General features: G+C 39.8%; 1 long non-coding RNA gene and 1 pseudogene across 2 annotated transcripts in view; both read left to right on the forward strand.

Annotated features, from left to right (window-relative positions):
- The first annotated feature begins 570 nt into the window (after positions 1–570).
- The window catches only part of LOC143661110 (uncharacterized), a 30,117-nt gene continuing 5,439 nt past the window's right edge, over positions 571–25,248 (forward strand). The window contains exons 1-2 of one of the 2 annotated variants that reach the window (XR_013164411.1): positions 571–676; positions 1,337–1,553. This is a non-coding gene — a long non-coding RNA (uncharacterized LOC143661110). The remainder of the gene's footprint in view (positions 677–1,336; positions 1,554–25,248) is intronic. The other variant, XR_013164412.1, reaches the window with a different exon arrangement.
- LOC143675119 (U2 spliceosomal RNA) lies at positions 24,718–24,929 on the forward strand (annotated as a pseudogene).

Raw genomic sequence — 25,248 nt, forward strand, 5'->3', positions numbered from 1 at the left:
TGGCATCTGTGTGTTTAGGGGCAAGGGGGCCCATGCATCTTTGTGGGGTATGGAATTGGGTGGGGAAAGGACACAAGCTGCTTCTTGAGTGTGGGCTGGCTAGAGAACATCAGTCTCTGGAATGTTGTTCTTTGCCTATCTGAGTCTTGCTTGCCCTGCTACCCTTGCTGCATTCTATGGCTGATTTAACTTGAGATCCATTCGTTTGACTCAAGCTCCTGCGGTGTTCTGAGCTTGCCTCCTCACTCCATTCCTGCAGCCCTAGAACCCCTAGAGCCCCCTTGAGTGTCCAGCCATGTCTCTGCCGAGCCCTCTGACTTGGCAGCCTGCCCACAACATGTCATCCAGCCACAGCAGACCTCATGGAATGTCCACTGAATTCAACTCAATATCTGCACCATTTAAGAATTAAGGAGGGCTTGGAAATGTGAAACCACAGGAGCCCCTCTTGCTACCCTGTTATTTTTCTGTGGGTGTGCCCTAGGGCAGTGGGGACAATAGCTCTTTGTTACCTTCAAGTTTGTCATTTCTTACCTAGTGCATTTAAGGCATCATTTATTTAATGCAACCCACCTTTCACCCAGAGCACAGACAGTGAAGCCAGGACACTCATGTTGGTCTCCTCCCTGTGTCCTTTCTTTCCCTGTCTTCCTGCATAGTTTCAGGCACCAGAGGGGTAAGTTTTTCTTTTAATTCTTCTATGTCATAGCTTTTTTCTTCCTGACTGCAGATCAGCCTTAAGGACAGGCTTGGTCTTGATATGTTAAATTAGGCATACAGGAATTTGGAAAAATCCTTTATCACAAAAAATAACCTGGCTCACAGGGCATTGTCTTTGTTAGTAAATCCTATTTCTAATGTCAAGAGCTGAATATTACCTCCTCTTTCTCTTTGCATACCTTCCACTTTAATTTCTAATCTTCTCTCAAACAGATGGATACCTGAGGCAAATTAGAGTAAACTTGTACTCAGAAAGGCAAAAGAGTAAACCACTTTAATGTTTAAAATAATCGTGTAAAACTGCATTCTTTATGACTCATTGTGCTTTAAGAGTGCCCAGACTCAGGGATCTTGTTAGAATATGTATCTTTTGCCCTGATTGAGGAAAGCTAGGTGTTGGTTCTATACCTTTGACCTCGTTTCGCTTGCTGTTTTGCCTATAGTTCCAACAGGATCAGAATGTAACACACCCTGTACGCCACTGATTGTACCCAAAGCAAACTTACAAAAATTGATGCCAACATTATCACTTGGGAATTGCATTTTATTATAGCAGAAATAAAAAAATAATGGTCTTAATTAAATTAGGTGTTTGGTTTTTCCTGCCTAATGATAGCTACATTCCTAGCCCTCCTGGCAGTTAGACAGAACCAGATGAATGCTTCTGACCGACTGGCTGAGTGGGGAGATGAAGTGAGACCACTCATGTCAGCTGAGGAGCTGACATGTTCCAGATGTTGCAGCTGCAAGACGACGAAGCCGCCACACCTGGGCCCCTGAATGGTGCGCGGATCAGGGCTGCTCCAGCAATCTGCAACGGACGTGATGTGAGAGTGAGAAATAAACCTTTGTTATCGTAGGCCACTGATATCTTGGGATTAAATTGTTACTGCAGCAGAACCTAGCCTAGCTTGTCAATAAAAATGAGAGGAGCAAAGGACAAAAGGCACAGGCCTGCTTTGTCCTGCCCTCTTTTAAGGAGATTTCATGGAAATTCTGCTCAATATCATTCACTTATTAGTCTTATTAGTCTAAGCTGTGTTACAAGACCACCCCTATCTGCATGGAAGGCTGAGAAATATAATTTTTTACACGTTGTATCCGATAAAATCAGATTTTTGTTAATAAGAAAAAAATGGGAGGATAGCTATTCGGTAGGCAACTAGCATTCTTTGCCACAGTCTACCCCCTTGTTACCTGTCATTCAAATGCACCCTTATTTCTAATGGTGTGCTGGAGCTGCCTTTACTAGTTCATAATAGCTGATTCTTGAAATGTCAGGAGTCTTGTGAGTTCATTGTTAAACATAGCCATTAATAAGAATTAAATTGCATAAACTTATGATTCACTAAATTATGTTAAAAACAAAATTAGCATATACTTAAAACACAACCCTTCCTAGTTACTACATTTTACTATTATCTTTGTCCTTAAGGTTATTTGTGCCTATCTATTGACAGAGTAGGAATACTATATAATGGTGCACTACTGGACATCTTTTTCTAACACTGCTGTCAGTAGAATCGCATCAGTAGCTTGAAATAAACTATATTGACAGTTTTTCCACCATGGAGCTCAGCAAACATTATGAATCAGGGCTTGATTTAGTAGCTTTTGTTGATTGTCCAGACTTAAGAATGATTGAGAAAATGTTAATGATGCAAATTAAACTTTAAAAAGTGTGTTGTGACCACTGCTCCTGTATTATAAATGGCGCAGAAAACTGAGGAAATATATTTCCGATGTTCTAAAACCACGATCCGATTCAACAAAAATGGGGCTCACGTCATTAATAAATAACTAAAGTTCACGAGCATCTTCATTGCTTCATTTCCATCGCACCTGCTGACATAAAAAAATATATATCAAGCAACATTCATGTTCAGACTATACTGTTTGTCAGATGTAGTTTTGTTTGTCAAGAAAATCATTCTGCTTGTCAAAAAAAAAGGAATCTGTGAGCTCTTTCTCCGCCGGCGGCGCTCCCGCCGCCAGCCAGCCCTCCTCTCCCTCTTTCTCCGCTGGCGGTGCTCCCACCGCCATCTTGCCCTTCTCTTTCCCCTTCTGCTCCGGCGGCACTCCATCCACCATCTTATCCTTCCCTTTCTCCTCCTGCTCCGGTGGCTCTCCAACCACCAACGTGCCCTCTTCCGCCTTCACCAGCTCCTCCGCTACCGTCCTCGACAGCCTTGCCACCCTCACCTTTCCTCCTCCAGAACAGCTACTGGGGGAGTGGAGACAATACAGAGCAGCTCCCGGAGCCACGACGGAGATCAAAGGGATGGCGTACCCCATGCTGGAACGGCTGACTGTCTGGGAGAACCAGCTCCGGTGAGATCGCCGAGGGGCGCGGGCTTTCCCGAGCGGGACAGCAAGCGGCCGGAGTCCCTCCCTTCCTCCTTCCCAGGCCAGCTGGCAGAATTGGGCAGGCGGTCCCCTCGGGCCGTGGCGGCTGGCACCCACACCACGCGAGGCCCCCCGGACCAACTGAGAGAGTTGGGTCGGAAATCCCCAGACCGCGGAGAACGGTGACCGGGGGGGTCCCTTCCAAACACGTGACTCCCTGGTCCGGCTGGGAATGGTGCACTCCCAGGCTGCGGCGGCTGGCGCCATCCCGCCACGCTTGGCGCCCCGGGCTGACTAGGAAATTGGGTCAGGCGCTCTCCCGGGCTGCGGCAGCCGGCGACCCTCCATGCATTCGGACCCCCAGGCCGGCTGGCACTCTTCCAAGCCGCTTCGGGTGGCGAACCTCTCCCACGGCAAGAGTTTTCCAAAGTTAAAGGACCCACAGCACCTTTTACTGGTGGAACCCGTAGACAAACGTGTGCCACGAGCGCCACCTACTGGGCAGGATAAGAAAAACAGAACCCAGAGATTTCACAGAAAAATCTTTCAACCTGCTGGGTCCAGCACCCAGGGAAATCGGACTAAATGCCCAGACACCAGCAGAAGATAACGGATCACGCTCAGAAAATTGAAAATATGGCCCAGTCAAAGGAACAAACCAATAGTTCAAATGAGATACAGGAGCTGAAACAACTAATGCTGAATATACGAACAGAAATGGAAAACCTCTTCAAAAACGAAATCGATAAATTGAAGAAGGACATGAAGAAGACATGTGCTGAACAAAAAGAAGAAATAGAAAAACTGAAAAAACAAATCACAGAGCTTATGGAAGTGAAGGATAAAGTAGAAAAGATGGAAAAAACAATGGATACCTACAATGATAGATTTAAAGAGACAGAAGATAGAATTAGTGATTTGGAGGATGGAACATCTGAATTCCAAAAAGAAACAGAAACTATAGGGAAAAGAATGGAAAAATTTGAACAGGGTATCAGGGAATTCAAGGACAATATGAACTGCACAAATATACGTGTTGTGGGTGTCCCAGAAGGAGAAGAGAAGGGAAAAGGAGGAGAAAAACTAATGGAAGAAATTATCACTGAAAATTTCCCAACTCTTATGAAAGACCTAAAATTACAGATCCAAGAAGTGCAGCGCACCCCAAAGAGATTAGACCCAAATAGGCATTCTCCAAGACACTTACTAGTTAGAATGTCAGAGGTCAAAGAGAAAGAGAGGATCTTGAAAGCAGCAAGAGAAAAACAATCCATCACATACAAGGGAAACCCAATAAGACTATGTGTAGATTTCTCAGCAGAAACCATGGAAGCTAGAAGACAGTGGGATGATATATTTAAATTACTAAAAGAGAAAAACTGCCAACCAAGACTCCTATATCCAGCAAAATTGTCCTTCAAAAATGAGGGAGAAATTAAAGCATTCTCAGACAAAAAGTCACTGAGAGAATTTGTGACCAAGAGACCAGCTCTGCAAGAAATACTAAAGGGAGCACTAGAGTCGGATACAAAAAGACAGAAGAGAGAGGTATGGAGAAGAGTGTAGAGAGAAGAAAAATCAGATATGATATATATAATACAAAAGGCAAAATGGTAGAGGAAAATATTATCCAAACAGTAATAACACTAAATGTTAATGGACTGAATTCCCCAATCAAAAGACATAGACTGGCAGAATGGATTAAAAAACAGGATCCTTCTATATGCTGTCTACAGGAAACACCTCTTAGACCCAAAGATAAACATAGGTTGAAAGTGAAAGGTTGGGAAAAGATATTTCATGCAAATAACAACCAGAAAAGAGCAGGAGTGGCTATACTAATATCCAACAAATTAGACTTCAAATGTAAAACAGTTAAAAGAGACAAAGAAGGACACTATATACTAATAAAAGGAACAATTAAACAAGAAGACATAACAATCATAAATATTTAAGCACCGAACCAGCATGCCCCAATGCCGTGAGGAATACACGGCAAACACTGAAAAGGGAAATAGACACATATACCATAACAGTTGGAGACTTCAATTCACCACTCTCATCAATGGACAGAACATCTAGACAGAGGATCAATAAAGAAATAGAGAATCTGAATATTACTATAAATGAGCTTGACTTAACAGACATTTATAGGACATTACATCCCACAACAGCAGGATACACCTTTTTCTCAAGTGCTCATGGATCATTCTCAAAGATAGACCATATGCTGGGTCACAAAGCAAGTCTTAACAAATTTAAAAAGATTGAAATCATACACAACACTTTCTCGGATCATAAAGGAATGAAGCTGGAAATCAATAATAGGCGGAGTGCCAGAAAATTCACAAATACGTAGAGGCCCAACAACACACTCTTAAACAACAAGTGGGTCAAAGAAGAAATTGCAAGAGAAATTAGTAAATACCTCGAGGCGAATGAAAATGAAAACACAACATATCAAAACTTATGGGACGCAGCAAAGGCAGTGCTAAGAGGGAAATTTATTGCCCTAAATGCCTATATCAGAAAAGAAGAAAAGGCAAAAATGCAGGAATTAACTGTCCACTTGGAAGAACTGGAGAAAGAACAGCAAACTAACCCAAAGCAAGCAAAAGGAAAGAAATAACAAAGATTAGAGCAGAAATAAATGAAATTGAAAATATGAAAACAATAGAGAAAATCAATAAGACCAGAAGTTGGTTCTATGAGAAAATCAATAAGATTGATGGGCCCTTAGCAAGATTGACAAAAAGAAGAAGAGAGAGGATGCAAATAAATAAGATCAGAAATGGAAGAGGAGACATAACTACTGACCTCACAGAAATAAAGGAGGTAATAACAGGATACTATGAACAACTTTATGCTAATAAATACAACAATTTAGATGAAATGGACGGGTTCCTGGAAAGACATGAACAACCAACTTTGACTCAAGAAGAAATAGATGACCTCAACAAACCAATCACAAGTAAAGAAATTGAATCAGTCATTCAAAAACTTCCTACAAAGAAAAGTCCAGGACCAGATGGCTTCACATGTGAATTCTATCAAACATTCCAGAAAGAATTAGTACCAACTCTCCTCAAACTCTTCAAAAAAATCGAAGTGGAGGGAAAACTACCTAATTCATTTTACGAAGCCAACATCACCCTCATACCAAAACCAGGCAAAGGTATTACAAAAAAAGAAAACTACAGACCAATCTCTCTAATGAATATAGATGCAAAAATCCTCAATAAAATTCTAGCAAATCGTATTCAACAACACATTAAAAGAATTATACATCATGACCAAGTAGGATTCATCCCATGCAAGGATGGTTCAACATAAGAAAATCAATACCATATCAACAAATCAAAGCAGAAAAATCACATGATCATCTCAATTGATGCAGAGAAGGCATTTGACAAGATTCAACATCCTTTCCTGTTGAAAACACTTCAAAAGATAGGAATACAAGGGAACTTCCTTAAAATGATAGAGGGAATATATGAAAAACCCACAGCTAATATCATCCTCAATGGGGAAAAATTGAAAACTTTCCCCCTAAGATCAGGAATAAGACAAGGATGTCCACTATCACCACTATTATTCAACATTGTGTTGGAGGTTCTAGCCAGAGCAATTAGACAAGAAAAAGAAATACAAGGCATCAAAATTGGAAAGGAAGAAGTAAAACTATCACTGTTTGCAGACGATATGATACTATACGTCGAAAACCCGCAAAAATCCACAACAAAACTACTAAAGCTAATAAATGAGTACAGCAAAGTAGCAGGTTACAAGATCAACATTCAGAAATCTGTAGCATTTCTATACACTAGTAATGAACAAGCTGAGGGGGAAATCAAGAAATGAATCCCATTTACAATCGCAACTAAAAGAATAAAATACCTAGGAATAAATTTAACTAAAGAGACAAAAAACCTATATAAAGAAAACTACAAAAAACTGCTAAAAGAAATCACAGAAGACCTAAACAGATGAAAGGGCATACCGTGTTCATGGATTGGAAGACTAAATATAATTAAGATGTCAATCCTACCTAAATTGATCTACAGATTCAATGCAATACCAATCAAAATCCCAACAACTTATTTTTCAGAAATAGAAAAACCAATAAGCAAATTTAACTGGAAGGGCAGGGTGCCCCGAATTGCTAAAAACATCTTGAGGAAAAAAAATGAAGCTGGAGGTCTTGCGCTGCCAGACTTTAAGGCATATTATGAAGCCACAGTGGTCAAAACAGCATGGTATTGGCATAAAGATAGATATATCGACCAATGGAATCGAATAGAGTGCTCAGATATAGACCCTCTCATCTATGGACATTTGATCTTTGATAAGGCAGTCAAGCCAAGTCACCTGGGACAGAACAGTCTCTTCAATAAATGGTGCCTAGAGAACTGGATATCCATATGCAGAAGAATGAAAGAAGACCCATATCTCACACCCTACACAAAAGTTAACTCAAAATGGATCAAAGATCTAAACATTAGGTCTAAGACCATAAAACAGTTAGAGGAAAATGTAGGGAGATATCTTATGAATCTTACAATTGGAGGCAGTTTTATGGACCTTAAACCTAAAGCAAGAGCACTGAAGAAGGAAATAAATAAATGGGAACTCCTCAAAATTAAACACTTTTGTGCATCAAAGAACTTCATCAAGAAAGTAGAAAGACAGCCTACACAATGGGAATCAATATTTGGAAATGACATATCAGATAAAGGTCTAGTATCCAGAATTTATAAAGAGATTGTCCAACTCAACAACAAAAAGACAGCCAACCCAATTACAAAATGGGAAAAAGACTTGAATAGACACCTCTCAGAGGAGGAAATACAAATGGCCAAAAGGCACATGAAGAGATGCTCAATGTCCCTGGCCATTAGAGAAATGCAAATCAAAACCACAATGAGATATCATCTCACACCCACCAGAATGGCCATTATCAACAAAACAGAAAATGACAAGTGCTGGAGAGGATGCAGAGAAAGAGGCATACTTATCCACTGTTGGTGGGAATGTCAAATGGTGCAACCACTGTGGAAGGCAGTTTGGCGGTTCCTCAAAAAGCTGAATATAGAATTGCCATACGACCCAGCAATACCATTGCTGGGAATCTACTCAAAGGACTTAAGGGCAAAGACACAAACGGACATTTGCACACCAATGTTTATAGCAGCGTTATTTACAATTGCAAAGAGATGGAAACAGCCAAAATGTCCATCAACAGAAGAATGGCTAAACAAACTGTGGTGTATACATACGATGGAATATTATGCAGCTTTAAGACAAGATAAACTTATGAAGCATGTAATAACATGGATGGACCAAGAGAGCATTATGCTGAGTGAGTCCAGCCAAAAACTAAAGGACAAATACTGTATGGGCCCACTGATGTGAATGGACATTCGAGAATAAACTTGGAATATGTCATTGGTAACAGAGTCCAGCAGGAGTTAGAAACAGGGTAAGATAATGGGTAATTGGAGCTGAAGGGATACAGACTGTGCAACAGGACTAGATACAAAAACTCAAAAATGGACAGCACAATACTACCTAAGTGTAAAGTAATCATGTTAAAACACTGAATGAAGCTGCATCTGAGCTATAGGTTTTTTTTTGTTTTGTTTTGTTTTAACTATTATTATTACTTTTATTTCTTTTCTCTATATTAACATTCTGTATCTTTTTCTGTTGTGTTGCTAGTTCCTCTAAACCGATGCAAATGTATTAAGAAACGATGATCATGCATCTATGTGATGATGTTAAGAATTACTGATTGCATATGTAGAATGGTATGATTTCTAAATGTTGGGTTAATTTCTTTTTTTCCCATTAATTAATAAAAAAAAAAAAGGAATCTGTGAGAATCAATTGGCTATGTGGAATTTTCCATAAAGAGTGTTGTATATTTTATTCTTTTTAAATCTCGTGCTACACATTCTCGTACTGGTAAAAATTTATAATAAACATATATAGACACACACAACACCTCTCACCCCTCCCAATCATTCATATATATCAGCACACCATTGTTTCTCTCCATACAAAGGATGTACTCACTGCCATCCTAAGAGAAATAACCTCAAAGTCACTTCCATTTGCACCCAGCTCAAAGTTCAGGCTCTCTGGATGATATGCCGTCTTTCTTTCAAATACAAACATGGTTCATCATGGTCTGTTGATCTATAAACTAAAAGACAAGCGATCTTATGCCCTTAATACACAAGAGTGCAGAAGGAACAGGATAGCTGCAACAACATGCTGCTATTTGGAAAGAGGAGAATGGGAATCATACAGCCATCAATTAGCCATGGCAATGAAGAAAGTCTACTTGGAGAGAAGGGCAGGATTTCCTCTTGTGAATGAATAAGTGCCTTGATCGTATCTGGCTGTGCCTGTCCATGCTCTCCGTGGATCCCTGTTCGGCCTCTGGTTCCCCTCTCTAAGGGGGCTTGGTAGAGATGCCTGTCCTGGGGTTACACCCCTCTCCTATGGCTGGCGTTTCAGGGACCCGCACCGTTTCAGCAGTTTCCTAGTCACGTGCTGTTTCAGGCCAGTCTTCATGAGAGGGAAGCACTTTGGAAACACATTTCCCTCTAAATGTCATAAAATTTTGCTCTATTTGCTTCTGGTCGATTCCAGTTTTAGAAATAACAGGCTAAGAGCTTGTCTAAGTGTAGATTTTAAGCCTGAAGTATCTTCTGCCTTCGGTTATTGGTTTCTCTGCTCTGCATATCTCCCTTGCCCTGGCCTTGATAAGTGGCTGTGCTGAGGAGTTAGAGGTAGGCTCTGTGGAAAGACAGCTTCCTTAATCCCTGCATGGCCAGCAGGCTTTCTGACTTTTTCCCATGGAGCACCAGTGTTTTCTTCTGCTAAAAGCTACTGTTTGTCACCCACTATTTATATTCCACTGCAAGTTTGGAGAACAGAAGCAGTTGGCTTCAGGACACCCTTTTCTATAGCTTGTAGATCACACACAGAGATGAGTCTCTTGAAAAAATAGTGGTTCCTTCCTTATCTGCTTGTTGCCCGAGTAGCTCTACTCCAATGTCATCTCTTCAGTAGGGTTTTACTGGAAGTGATAGAGGTAGCTCTTGCCAATATATAAGGTGTTTGCTTCCATTTCCCCTAATTTTACAGCCTCAGCCCATTGCCTACATTCCAACCACAGCAGAAAACAATTTGATCCAATCCTCTGCCACAGCAAGACAAAGATGATCAGCTTTCCAGCAGAGAACATCCAAGTCTTTTCTTTCACCATGACAATTCCACATACAGGTCTGCTTAAAGCATCCCTCTTTCAGATACCGAATTCCGCTTTCAGTTAAGAATCGTATTCAACTCTGAGTTACAGAAACTTGTAAAGCAGTAACTTAACCATTAGTAATTTTGTGTTTCCCATGAAACGAGGAGCCTAGATAGAGACCACGCAAGGCAGGTGGGATAGTTCCACCACTGTGTCAGGCGGTTGCTCCACCTTCGGAACTGAATCCTTCATCCAGAAGGCAAAAGGCAGAGGGCAGGCTGTATGCCAGAGCATTCCAGTCCCCTTCCAGGGGCTTCCCTGAAATCACCTTTCCAAAGCCAAAGCTTTTTATTATTATTATTATTATTATTATTTATGGTATAATAGATCAGAAATAGAATCTGATCAAGCCTCAATCAGACATAAAGTTCAGATTTTTCTACACCTGTTATTATCTTTTTACTATAACGGGGAAAATTCCTAGATTCAGTTGCCAAGGACAACACTGATATCAAATTTTGGACTTTGGTAACCATAGTAGGGCTTTTGTAAAAGGGGTTATAAAAACCGAAAATAGCTGTTGATGGTTGGATAAGACACCTGCCTCAACTTTACAGTTCTACAGCAATCATTGCATTTCATAGATTTAAAAGACATTCCCAGCTGGGCTTCAGTAATTTCATTTACTCCAAAATATCAGCATAATCACATAAAAGGGAAAAAGGCCCCAGGAGAAGTTCTCGTGCTATTAGCAGTAACGTATATAAAGCTCTTCTCAGACAAAAGCTGTTAATCATGTAATTGGAAAGGGCTAAGAAGTCATTTATGCCATCTTGGATAGATAAATGTATATCCTAACCTTAAAAAAATACATCCAAGGAGGAAGATTCAAACTCTTCTTTTGTTGGCTTAATTATTATGGGCAGTGCCTTGGAGCAATGTTAAAAAGCAGTGATGATTCTAGTCCTTTCAGCCGGTATTTATTGAGCAACTACTGTGTGTATATCACTGCTGGAGAAACAAAGTATGGGATAATGTCTCTGGCAGCAAAAGTCAAAGAAATAAAACAAGGAGAAGGGAGAATGTTCAACGGCATAAAATGGCCTATAAAGGATTCCTGGGGCAGGGAGTAGGGAGTTGGGGGCACCGTTTTTCAGCAATCCATACTCTGCCCTGTAAGAGAATGATCTTTAAATTATAGATCTAATGGCTTTTTCAGGGCTGTACTTACCTGGAGTACAAAATTTAAGGGCTTTTTCCAAAAACTTGACAATCTAAGAATATCTTAATGAAATATTTTTTTAAAAATGGAAATTAATGCAAAAGATCCATGATGAACGAAACACCAAAACTTTAAATAAAAACAGGATCTGATGGTACTGGGCAGAGGCAAAAAAAAAAACGTGTCCCTATATATATTTAAAAACTTTTTTTAAGTGGATATTTTCCAAAACATTAAAGGAGCTGAAAAAAATATTGAAATATTGAAAAGGAAATATATTAAAACTCACATTATTTTAAGTCATAAATATTTTATTTATATCAAAAACATGATTTACTATAATTTTACAGCTCTGGATTTAATGACTGCAAAGTCACCAGTAGTATTTTCAAAATTGATTTTTCACCTCTATACCTTTGCTCACATAACCACTTCTGCCTGGAATGTCCTTGCCCAAATGTATGCCAGGTAATCATTTAAACATTCTCCAGAAATAAACTTTTCTTGAGCCACCCTCCCCTGCCCTTCCTTCCAAATCAGGCAGAATTTTCCACTCTTCCTTTATGCTCTTCACTGTAGCCTATACTTACAATACTCAGAGCACCCCTGTAGCACTTTAAGCATATGTGTTTTATTCTTTGTCTTCCTCTAGAACATGAACACCGTAAAGGCAGGTACTGCTCTCATTCATTGTTGGGTCATCACACTAGCATGAGGTCTGGGATCCTGTCATCAGTTAATATTTGTTGAATGATTGAATTAATGGACAGGAAAGGGTGGAAAAAGGAAAGGAAGCAGAACAGTTTAGTTGGAAATTTGGAAGATCCGTTAGATAAAGCCAAACACTTATGTTCAGACAGCAAAAATTCATAGTACATTACTAGCAAACAACCAAGTCATTCAATTTAGCTGACTAATTAGTTAATTGAATTCGACTTAATCACTTAGCTGGCTATCATTTTAGCAAATCTAATCTGTTGGCCCCCTGTTGAAGGAGGGATGAATTTTAGGCAAGTAGACAAAAGGAAAGTCTATTGCAATAGTTTGTGTCTGACATGTCAGAGGCCTGTAAGAAGATGGTGGAAGAAGAAAAGGAAAGCAGAGGCTAAATGGAAAAGTTATGAAGAAGGAATAGATTTGAATCGATAACTAAAAGGTGGGATGCCATGAGGCTTTCTGTCTCAATGAAATTTCAGAAAAATTATGCAGATGCTGTTGGGGTCCAAGGCCCTTATCTACATCCAAGACCATTTATCCTTTTAGCTCTTGGGCATCAGACCCAGGGTCTGTGAGTTTTTCAAGGACCTATACAAATGTTTGAGGCATTAAAAAAAAAAAGAATCATTGTCTCCAAAATAAGAAAAAAATCGCAATGTTGAAATTAGCAAAAGTTAAATTAAATCTTTATGAAAGTATTTGAAACAGAAGAAATATTTATTGCTCCCAACTATGTGAGGAGGATAACAACATTGAAATGAAATATGAACAAATGTTCAATAAACGTCTAAGCTGTGACATTGGATCAAACCATTACAATTAATGTAGAATGTAGGTGCATTTTATTGTGTGAAATACTCTCCAAAAAGTAAGAGTTCAGGGAGCCTAAGTGCTATCCAACAACCTTGTCTACATGTCATTGTGGTACAGTCCATGTCATGCTGCTGACCAAGTGCCATTATCTCTGTGTCTTCCAGGTAAATTTTGAATGGTAGGTGAATGTCCTTAGGAAATGGCTCCAAGGGCATTGGTTTCTAATGATCTGAGTCTGAATCCCAAGTGAGAACTTGACATGAAATGCTGTATACCTTGGTTATCGTATTTTTTCAAAGTTTGTTTTGTGTTGATTAAAAAAGGAGTTCTTAAGAATGTGTTTCAATGAAAATATGTTCTGTTGATGGTAAATACACACAGAGATGTTTATTAGTAATTGACATTATAAGCACTAGGGGATGAGCTGATTTTATCTAAAGTGCTAATGAAACGTACCCTTTACTCCCCCTGGAGAATACAGTATCTGGTTTTGACACAATGGATAGCAAGTATACCGTGCTGGTTTGAAAGTGCTGTGTATCCCAGAAAAGCCATGTCATTTAATCCTGATTCAGTATTGAGGAGTGAGAACCCTTTGATTAGATTATCTCTGCAGAGATGTAGCGCTCCCAGTTGTGGGTGCAATCTTTTAATGAGATTATCTCCATGAAGATGTGGCATGCCCAACTGTGAGTGTGGCCTTTTGGTTACACAGAGATGTGGCTGCCCATTCAGGGTGGGTCTTGATTAGTTTGCTGGAGTCCTTTCAAAGAGTAAACATTTTGAAGAAAGCCCAGGGCTGACAGAGAGAGCCAATGCAGATGCTTGGAGAGCAGGAGTAACAGAGATGACAGTCAGCATGAGATGCTCGGCCCAGCAGACGTCCCCATGTGCCTTCCCATGAAATGCAAAGCAAGCCAGAACCCAGAGTTGTGTCCCAGAGGAGCTAAATGAATGCCCACAGATGCTTAGGAAGGAAACCACTGGCATCAGAAGCTGGAAGCAACAGAACCAAGAACAAGGACCAGCAGATGCCAGCCATGTGCCTTTCCAGCTCACAGAGGTGTTCCAGACAGCTTCAGCCTTTCTTGGGTATAGGTAACCTCTTGTGGATGCCTTCATTTGGATATTTTCAAAGCCTTAGAACTGTAAACTTATAACTAATTAAATTTCCTTTTTAAAATCTGTTCCATTTCTGGTATACTGCATTCTGGCAGCTTAACAAACTAATACATATACCTAGGCTGAATTTAGTCATTGAATATCAGAATAGTTTGTTACTTCCAATAGTGAAGAACATTAGCCAGTTCTTTAAACTACCTTGCAATATAGCATCCATAAATTGCTACTCCTGTGCCATTTTAAAAGCATAACCTTAGGAACTCCATCTTTAACAACACAAAGAACTAAATTACAGAGCACTGATCTTGTTCAAGTAAAGTTGATTTCTCACTATGACAGTTGCATGTGTATGTGGTAGGGTAGTAATATAAGCAGCTGTGTCTCTTTGGTGAAGACCTGGATTCCTTAGCAGGTGTGATAATTATGCTGGAGAACACCAAAAGTCATCTGCATTGTGATATTAGTGGACGGCTCCACTCCAGTGGGCTAGTATCTGCAGTTACAAGGCACATCTGGAAATGATTCCTCAGGTGCCATTTTCCAGATTAGTATATTTTTGCTTTAAGCAACTGTACCTGGCAAACTGGGGAAATGGAAGTTTAATTCAGAGGAGGAGAAAATGGTCTTTGCTGTTATCCCTGCCAAAGTTCCTTGGAGCATATTCAAGAGGGTTCAACTCTGGAAGGAACGTAATTTGGAGTCGGAACCATTTAATTCTGGTTTTCTCTGCTGCATCAATTGAACCAAGTTAATCCTAGTATTAAATCATTAGAAACAATCATTTGCTTGACTTATTTTGTGCTGCCCCCATGAGAAGCTAACATTTTCCTAGAATTCCTATTAGTGGATGTTTGTCAGAGACTTCATATATCCATAAACCCTTACATTCTGCCAGACACGTGCTTTCTTTTCCTCTCCCTTAAAGCTCAAACAATGGGTGCTAAAGTTTAGACTAGAGATTATATTTTGAGTCTCTTGTCAAAGGAATTTTTTTTCACCTGGATCTCGATGTACCTTAGGCTATTTTTTCTCCTTCTTAATTCCAGTTCTGAAAAGGCCAAATAGAACTGCTAATGTTCATTTCCACAAGAACATCTGTCATAGGCAGTTGCTGACTTACTAGTAATATTCATCTTCTCTGCCAGATCTAAATTGGACCTGGGAGAATTTCCACACTTGCTGGTAAACTATTAAAGTCTCCATATTGGGACATTTTCCTGAGAGAAGATATAGTTCACATATGTCTTCTTAACTCCAAGGAAGAAAATTGCACCCAAATGGTAAGCTGTGACTCCTTTTGGGAGGAAAATGAGGATTTCACAAAAAGTAGAATTTCTCTCACTTTGGCTAAAAAGCAAACTCATTTTCTCACCACCAAATCTAGCAGCTATGTACACAAATGTCCACATATTCTACCTCTCCTCATTACAGTGGACAAGCTGTATCCAATCACATTTAAGGGTAGCAGCTCTAACTGTGCATGGAATCCCATTCTTGTTCTTCTATTCTTGGACTCTGCTCGCAGTTATTCTTTTTCCCCTACATCAGCAATTTTTCCTTTCTCCTTCACATCAGTGTATAAATATGCAATAATATTTACCATTAAAAAAATTAAGTCTTTTCCTTGATTTCCTAAGCCCTCTAGCCACTGCCTAGTTTCTTTGTTTTCTTCGTTACTGTGAAATTTCTCAAGAGAGTCATCTGTGCTTCCTGTTTTCATTTCTCCACCCTCTAATCACACTCAACCCACACCAGTTTGCCACCACCACGTCTCCACTGAAACCTCTCTTATTAAGGTCAGCAATGGCTAGAGTGACTTCATGCTCTCGTTTACCCAGGGGAGTCCCAGTATATTGTTAATAATTTCCCTTTTACTCTTAAACATTATGATTTGGACTATAAATTACATGGGCCATAAGCCATCCTACCAATGGCCTCCATCTTGCAAGCTTTACTGGTCTCTCTGTACTTATCTTTTTCAGTCTCCCCATGGGGCTTCTTCCTGACTTTTAATTCAGCTCTCCTGTTTATTCTCTTCTTTTCTCTTTCTACACCTCTCCAGAAGTCATCTTCTCTAGTGCCATGGTTTTAAATACATCTATATTCTGACAGCTCACAAAATAATATCCACATCTCTGTCCTCTTCACTGAACTGTAAGCTTTTACTACCTATTTGGTAGTTCCACTTCATGTCGATTAGGCATCTCAAAGTTTACATGTCCAAACAGAACTTTTTATTTCCCTCCATCATTTACCTATTCTTCCCCTAGTGTACCCACACTCAGAAAAAGACAACACTATCATCCCAGTTGCTGGACTTGAAAACTATGTGTGATCCTTGATTGCAGTCTTTTCTTCACAACCTACATTCAGTCTTTGGCCCGTCTTGTTGACTACCTCAAAACATACCATTGACCTGACTTCTCATCATCTCCCCATCAGCCCCAATGTCCAAGTTACCTTCATTCGTCATGAAGGTTACCAGTGTTCTTCCTGATTCTGTTCGTGCTGCTTTAAAGAGAAACCTTCATCATGCTTCCCAACTGTACATCAGGTTATATTATTATTCAGATGAAACTCCCCTCCCCCAAAGAATTCCCATATAGCCATGAGAATACAACCTAAATTTCTGCCCATTATTTCTAAGACCCTAGTTTCTCCTATCTCTGTGAATTCATTCTTTATCATTCTCCCCCTTGTTCTCACTGCCCTTCCCAGGTATAGGGCCTTGTGCTATAGCTCATACATGCTGTGATGGTTAGGTTCTAGTGTCAACTTGGCCAGGTGTGGTGCACAGTTGTCTGGTCAAGTAAGCACAAGCCTAATTGTAACTGCAAGGATAATCCATGGCAGGTTGATAAACCAGAAGACTGGTTCATTAAATCATCAGTCAGTTGATTGCAGCTGTGGCTGATTACATCTACAATCAACTAAGGGCATGTGTCCTATCACTGAGATAATCCAGTCAGTCGGATTTGATCCAATTGGTTGAAGAATTTTAAGGGGGATGAGAGAATTTTCACTGCTTCTTCATCCAGTAAGCATCTCCCTGTGGGATTTGTCTAGACTCTGTGTTGGAGTTGTGAGCTTCATAGTCTGCATTATGGATTTGGGACTCTTACATTCCCATGTTTTCATGAGATACTTTTATAAATCTCATATTTATAGATATCTCCTGTTGGTTCTGTTTCTCTAGATAATCCTGACTAATATAGGTAGTACCAGGAGTGGTTCTTGAGAAACAGAATCTTAAAAATGGGTTTTTATCATTGGTTTTCTCCTCTGATTAGACTCAAAGGCACTAATAATTCTGTTTCCAGTAATCAAGATGGCACTGATAGTCCATGGCATGAGTTGGCAATAGAAATATGCAGAATATCATTTCATTCTGCTAATTGTATGGCAATACAAGGGAAGGCTCTGGGTAAGAGTGTTTTTGATACTTTAACGGAGTTTTGTGGAGTTAAGAGGTACAATGATGATGGTGGGTTGTTCTTAGATATCCTGGATGCAGTTATGAGGGAAAGGGATAAGCTTAAGTCCTCAGATTTGTAACTTAAATGCCATATGAAAGCTATAAACATTTCTATGTGTTCCCTGAAAGAAAATCTTACTTCCTGTGGATGCAGACTTGAGATCTCTGAAAAACAGACACAGAGTCTTATTGTGTCTCACCCTTGTAGGTATCTGCTATTAAGGTAAGGGCTCCGATTGGAAAAGAATGGGATCCTGAAACATAGGATGGGGACATTTGGTTTGATAATAATGGCACTGGGGACATAGAAACACTGGATTATGCTGAATCTTTGCTAGCTAGACCTATAAAGAACTGCCCTGAGGAAACAGCTTCCCAACCTCCAGCCTGCCTTGAGTAAACAGTTTCCTGGCCTCCAGCCGGTCCTGAGGAGTCAGCCATCCACCCTCCACCTAAAGAGATTAACCCTTCAGTGCCTGCTAACCCTGTAACCACCTCCCTTAGGGAAATAGTCCTTACTCTTCTAATCCTGCTTCATCAGATGAAACTGCAATGGAATGTCCTGTGGTAATTGGCTTGAAAGACACTTCTGATTCTTTTCATGACCCACCCCCACCACCCATCTTTTCTTCAAATCCTATAACTAGGCTAAAGTCCCAACAGGCCCCTAAAAGTGAGGTACACATTGTGACCCACAAGGTAGTATGCTATACTCCAAAACAACTGCACGAATTTTCCAATCCTTATAAACAGAAATCAGGGCAATATGTGTGGGAATGGATATTAAGGATGTGGGATAATGGTGGAAGGAATATAAAGTTGGATCAAGCTGAATTTATTCATATGGGCCAGAGATTTTGCATTCAATGTTGTAGCTAAAGGGGTCAGAAAGGGTGTTAAAAGTTTGTGTGGGTAGTTGGTTGAAACATGGATCAACAGGTCAAAATGCCAGAACTGCCCTGGTACAATGTAGACAATGAATTCCATTGACTTAGAGAGATGGGAATGTTAGAGTAGATTTATCATGGAAAACCTGCCACACACCCCAGGAATGTCCAAAGGACACACCTTTTACCAGAACTTTGAGGAATAGGTTTGTAAGACTAGTGCCATGTCTCTGAAGAGCTCTGCAGTCTGCCTTCTCTGTAGGTCAGATATTATCATGGCAACTGCTGTGACTGACCTGGAATCTTTAAACGCAATGGGGATGATCAGATCCCAAGTTGTCGAGAAGCCATGTGGCAACAGTTAATGGCTACAGACAAAGTGGGTGTGGCCACCATAATGGACAGCAGACTCAAAGCAGCATTCAAAATAATCTGACTCACAGAGATTTGTGGTGTTGGCTAAGTAGGTCATGGGGTACCTAGAAGTAAAATAGATGGGTCGTCTACTAAATTCTTGTTAGTAGACCCAGAAGGGTTCTAGATCAAGTAAACAGAAGACTAATTAATTACAGAAACAGAGAGTCACAGTCCCTTATGCAATTCACATACTTTAGACAGTTTACAGACACAAAGCCCTTCGATAAGGGGAGGGCCGGGCACCCCTGGGGAAGGACTGTTTCATATTGCCCAAAACTTACACTGTTCACCTTCCTCCCAGCCTTCCCAGAGAGACCTATGACCTTCTACCAGGATGACTGTGCACTAGGGAAAAATAAATGATCAGATATTTCCTGGATTACTAGACACTGGCTCAGAAGTGACACTACTTTCAGGGGGTCCAAAATGTCACTCTAGTCCACCAGTCAGAGCAGGGACTTCTGAAGGTCAGGTGAGCTAAACTCCTCCTTATGGAGGAGGTCCATCTCACAGTGCGTCCAGTGGGTTCCTGGATCCATTCTGTGGTTATTTACCTAGTTCTAGAATGCATAATTGGAATCGACATACTCAGCAACTGGCAGAATCCCCATATTGGTTCCCTGTTGAGATTACCCTTCTAAGGTGAAGGATAAGCTGCTGCATCTGGCCCTGCTTATGACCAAAAAAGATTCACAATGCCTAGTTGGCCTCTTTGGATTTTGGAGACAACATAGTCCTCATTTGGATGTGCTACTCCAGCCCATTTACCGAGCAACCAGGAAAGTTTATAGTTTAAAATGGGGACCAGAACAAAAGGAAGCTCTGTGACTGGTCCAGGCTGCTCTGCCAGCTGCTCTGCCACTTGGGCCATATGATCTAGCAGGTCCAATGGTGCTGGAAGTGTCAGCGGCAAATAGAAATGCTGTTTGAAAATTTGGCAGGCCCCTATAGGTGAATCACAATGCAGATCCTTAGGAATTGGGAGTAAAGCCTTAAAATCCACTATAGATATCTGCTCTCCTTTTGAGAAATAGCTTTTGGCCTGCTACTGGGCCTTAGTTGAGACTGAATTCTTAACCATGGGCCCCAAGTTACTATGAGACCTGAGTTACCTATCTTGAGCTGGGTGTTGTCTGACCCACCAAGCCATAAAGTTGAGAGTGCCTAGCAGCATTGCATCATAAAATGGAAATAGTATATATGAATTAGGGCTAGAGCAGGTCCTAAAGGCACAAGTAAGTTACATGAGGAAGTGGCCTCAATGCATATTCACACACCCCCCCCCCCCCACCAAATTACTTTCTCTTTCCCAGCCCACAGCTATGGCCTCTTGTGGAGTTCCTTATGGTCAGTTGACTGAGGAAGAGAAAACTCGGACCTGGTTTACAGGTGATTCTGCACGATATGCAGGTACCACCAGAAAGCAGACAGCTGCAGCACTGCAGCCCCTTTCTGGGATGTTCTTAAAGACAGTGGTGAGGTGAAACTCACTGTGGGTGAAACTTCTTCAGCCAGCAAGCCTCTCCTGTAGGAGTTCGTTGAGACCCTTCTTCAGAGTTGCCAGCTTTGCAGCCTGCCCTATGGATTTGGAACTCTTGTATTCGCTCTGTTGTTGAGACATTTCTATAAATCTTATATTTACAGATATCTCCTATTGGTGCTGTTTTCCTTAGAGAAACCTGACTCATACATCTACCACACTTCTTCCTGCCTCAGAACTTTTGACCATGCAGTTCCTTCTGGTTGAGGAACACTTCTCCTGGTCTTCCCATTGCCTTTGCTCCCTCACTTCATTCAGTGCCTAACTAGGCGGCTTCAAATTTCTTTCCAACACTTACCATTACACAACTTTTTACTGCCTTTGTACGTGTTTATTTTCTACCCCCTTTCCTCATCATAATGTAAGTTAAAATAAAAGAGCAAGGATCTTGTCTTCTTGTTCATCCCTATATACATAGTGCCTGGTGTAATATTACCATCTAATGGAAGCTCAATAAATATTTGCTGAATGAACAAATGAAACACAGATTTCAATCGAGTGAAATCAGAATTCTGAACCTTTCTCATCATCTCATCAGGGAAAGCCAAACATGAAATCAGGTGTGAAACCAAATTCAAATTTATGCTGCGGTTAGTTACTAGCAGGGAAGAGAATCCAGGAGTGTTAAAGCTTGGGAAGTTTACTTTTTTATAGTTCACATGGATGTGTTTCCCTTTCTAAAAGGGACACAAGTCACCCTGATGTGTAGCTCTTTGGAGGCTAAGTTAGATTAACTAGCTCTTCAACCATTGTCTTCTGTTCAGAAGACAATGGTTGAAGAGCTAGTTAATCTGTTTGCCTCTCTACTTGCTTAATTTTTGTTCCATTGTCTACGTTTTTTATCTGTCTAGCTGAATGATATTCCCATAGCCTGTAAATTCCCAGAAGACAATGGTTGAAGAGCTAGTTAATCTGTTTGCCTCTCTACTTGCTTAATTTTTGTTCCATTGTCTACGTTTTTTATCTGTCTAGCTGAATGATATTCCCATAGCCTGTAAATTCCCAGAAGACAATGGTTGAAGAGCTAGTTAATCTAACTTAGCCTCCAAAGAGCTACACATCAGGGTGACTTGTGTCCCTTTTAGGAAGGGAAACACATTCATGTGAACTATAAAAAGTAAACTTCCCAAGTTTTAACACTCCTGGATTCTCTTCCTTGCTAGTAACTAACTGCAGCATAAATTTGAATTTAGTTTCACACCTGATTTCAAGTTTGGCTTTAGGGGAAGTTTGGATGGGAGATAGAGCAAAAAATACACATATACTCCCCCAACTCCCAAGAAAAATGAAAACTGTATTACAATTGTAAGAAAAATAATAAGCAGTCAAAAGTATATATTAAATATAAATTATGGGAAAAATAGAAATAATTATCTTTTATCAATATGAGTATCTATCAGCTATATCCAAGTAATCCATATCTCCTTCCTTTCGTCAACTTTATTCTTATGAATCTATATCAAGGCGAAGTTTTGTTCTCCCTAATGAACATCAACTCTCCGCTGTGCATTGGTTGAGTCCACCTCTCTTAGTGGCTTATAGCAGCATGTTCTAGCTCTGAAAACCCCAAACCCAGCAGTAGCTCTTTTGCTGGCATTACAGCTGGGAAAAATAAAAACTCTTCATTGATTGCAGGGAGTGATCTAGGTACACGTAGAGTTTCTAAATTGCTTTACAATATGGTAAATACTGCAAGCCGAGAGCCATCTAAATTGCAACATAAGTGAGACTGATAATGATAAAATATGTTAGTCTAAACACATCAGCTGAAGAAGTCATAGATATGAGGTCTCCCTATGAGCTGGATGAAGCATCCGTCAAGACTGTTACCTCTTGCAAGGATTGATTGTACAATCCTTGAAGGAGACTTCTATTTATTAAATTGATTTCCCAGTTACTCTGAAACCAGAAAGGAAATGGAAATATCCCTCAAAGTAAGTTAATAAACTTGTCATTTGATTTTTTATTTTTAAATATTAACACTTTTTGATGCATTAATTTTGTTTTATTTCATTTGGAAACAATTAACAATATAGTAAAAGACATTGTATAAAGATATTATGACAGCTGTAGTTATAATGGTGAAAATTTTGGAATAGCCTAAATGTTATATGCTTAAGAGTGGTCTGATAAATTGCTTGGTGATAAATTCTTATAATGGAATAGAATTTAGTCATTTAAAAACATGTTCTAATGTCTACATGATGATGTAAGAAAATGTTCACAATATAACATTAAGTGAAAAACTCCACTTAGTATTATCCCAACTTTATAAACATTGAGTGTGTGTGTGTGTGTATAAACCACTGGAAAGACACAAAATATTAATGATGGTTACATCAAATAAAGACTAAAAAGATGTTTTTTTATTCTAGTTTATATTCTATTTTTCTTCTATCTTGCATATTTTTGTAATTTCTAAATTTTGTCTGAGTATGCAATACTTTTTAAATCTGAAAATTATACATAAATTTGCATATATTTACATCTATTTATGTAGTATTTTAGTCAAACATGATTTTTTTCCCGAGATATACTGCATTTTTTGTACACACTCTGTCCCTGTCAAAAAAGTAAGTTTACTTCATGGAGACCACTAAGTTCTAAATTAGTTATTTAAATCATTAAGGATGGAGTCCCTAAGAATCTACAATTTGAAGGCGGGACTTAAATGAAGGTATAAGTACAACACTGGAGGACATTTTAAGAATTTTTATCCTTTAGTGTGATCCCACGATGAAATGATGAAATTAAGAGTCTTATTCAAAATCCAAATACCAAGTTGCCTTTTACTCATCAGGTGCTTGAGGAGTTAATTTAAGGAAAAACGAGTATCATGAATTGTGACATATCTATTCTTCTACCCCTCCCCCAATCTCTGAAAATATCCAGAAGTTGCTTTAAAAGCTATGCAAAAATGGCAACCCCCCCCCCTCCACCATACAGAGAAAAGATCAAGGGAAGGAATGAAAGATGAAGCAGCAGATGAGATAATAGACAAGATAATTACAGAGCTTTAAAAGCCTTGGATTTATTTTTAAGATGTAAGAGCTCTATTTAGAAAAGCCCATAGCTAACTTTATGTGAATCTTGAATGAATTGTTCTGAAACATGTGAATAGTAATGAAAAGAAGTAAGGCAAAGTTTCCTTTGTTTTCTCTGCAATACTTATCTTGGCTGGCCCCATGGCTGAGGTGGTCCAGTGAGGTTCTGTTTTCCAGCTAAAGGTCAGTGCCTGACCTTCCCATCAGTAGATCAGGGCTTGGGAATTTGTAGGGCAAGCCATTGCCCTCTCCTTGATATTCCACCATGGCCTACCCAATAAAATTGCTATCCTTTTGGAAGAAGTCGGAAGGATCTTGTCTGTATTCTCTCTCAAACTACTACCCATGAAGTAAAGAACAGACTGAGCCTTTTTCTATATTTTTATTTTTGAGCTGGCGTCTTCTCAAGACAGCATTTGCTCTTCTCCCTGGAATCTGCCCACTGGCTACACATGGCATTCTCTACATTGCCCTGCTCTGGACTACAGCTGAGAGTCCTGCAGCTTTCTAATTTCTCTACCTAGGACTGTATGGGTAAATGGCCACGTGCTCTAGACTCACAGTTGAGAAAATATTTAAAGGCTGATCCTTTGGTCTCTATCTCCAGGTGGTTCCAAATTCAGAGGGGGAAAGGAGTTGGACTGCTACTTCAGAAAAACCCAAAAGGCTGTATTTCCTTCACTTAAATTTATCCTGTCCTGCCCACATTATTTCGGGATGTATCTGTCATGTAAGCAACAAATAAGGTGAATAGCACCAATGTTGCCAGTCAAGTGAAAGGTTGAGATTTCGGTTACAGAACACATTCTAATTGGCATATGTTCTAATTGATAACATTTACAGGTATGATTTACATGAGAGTGGAGCTCTAGAAGCAAAATCTCAGCATTCTTGTGAAGAAAGGATTTATTTTTGATAACCGGAGGATTAGATAAAGTATTATGGCTTCTTGGACAAGAGAATGAATTAGGAGTTTATTTTGGAATTTTAATCTAGTTCAATCCATATTTATGGCAACATGATTATGCTCAAAAATGGTAACAACACCGTTTTTTTTTCAAGACTAATTTAGACCCACAGTACTTGACTAGTGAAGATGTATTTTCTTTAGTGTAGGAATCATAACTCTCCTTTAAAACTAAACAGATATTGATTATCTATCAAGAATGGAATGATCATATGGTAAGAATGTGTTTATATGTTGTTATGTTGAATTAAAAAAACTAATTAATATCTGATACGTTCTCTATCCGAGGACAATATATTAAATGGATTTTTGGAGTTGGGAGATGGAATAGGAGCTTGCTCTGTCCACTCCACGCATCCACCTGGTATTGCAGTACTTCCAGGAACGGTGCAAAAACAAACAAACAAACTAACTAAACAGAGCCAAGTCATGTAGTTTCAATTCCCCAAGAAGGAGGTGCCACAATGGGATTAAACAGACAAGATTTTTCTTAGGGGAACTGCCTACATTTGTGTGAGACAAAATGGGGAGGGAGCCTGAAAAGTTGAGACTCTCCAGAAGGAGAGAAAAAAGGGAAGGTTGAGTGGAAGCATTTAGTCACAGAGCCTTCAGAGAGCTGCCAAGTCTCCGAGGGAGGGCCCTAATTTAGTACCCACCCACCCCGCACGGCCATTGGCCCAGAGTAATGCGGGAGGCGGGGCCTCAGCACAAACGTGG

Source organism: Tamandua tetradactyla, chromosome 2, assembly GCF_023851605.1.
Source record: "Tamandua tetradactyla isolate mTamTet1 chromosome 2, mTamTet1.pri, whole genome shotgun sequence".
Taxonomy (NCBI): domain Eukaryota; kingdom Metazoa; phylum Chordata; class Mammalia; order Pilosa; family Myrmecophagidae; genus Tamandua; species Tamandua tetradactyla.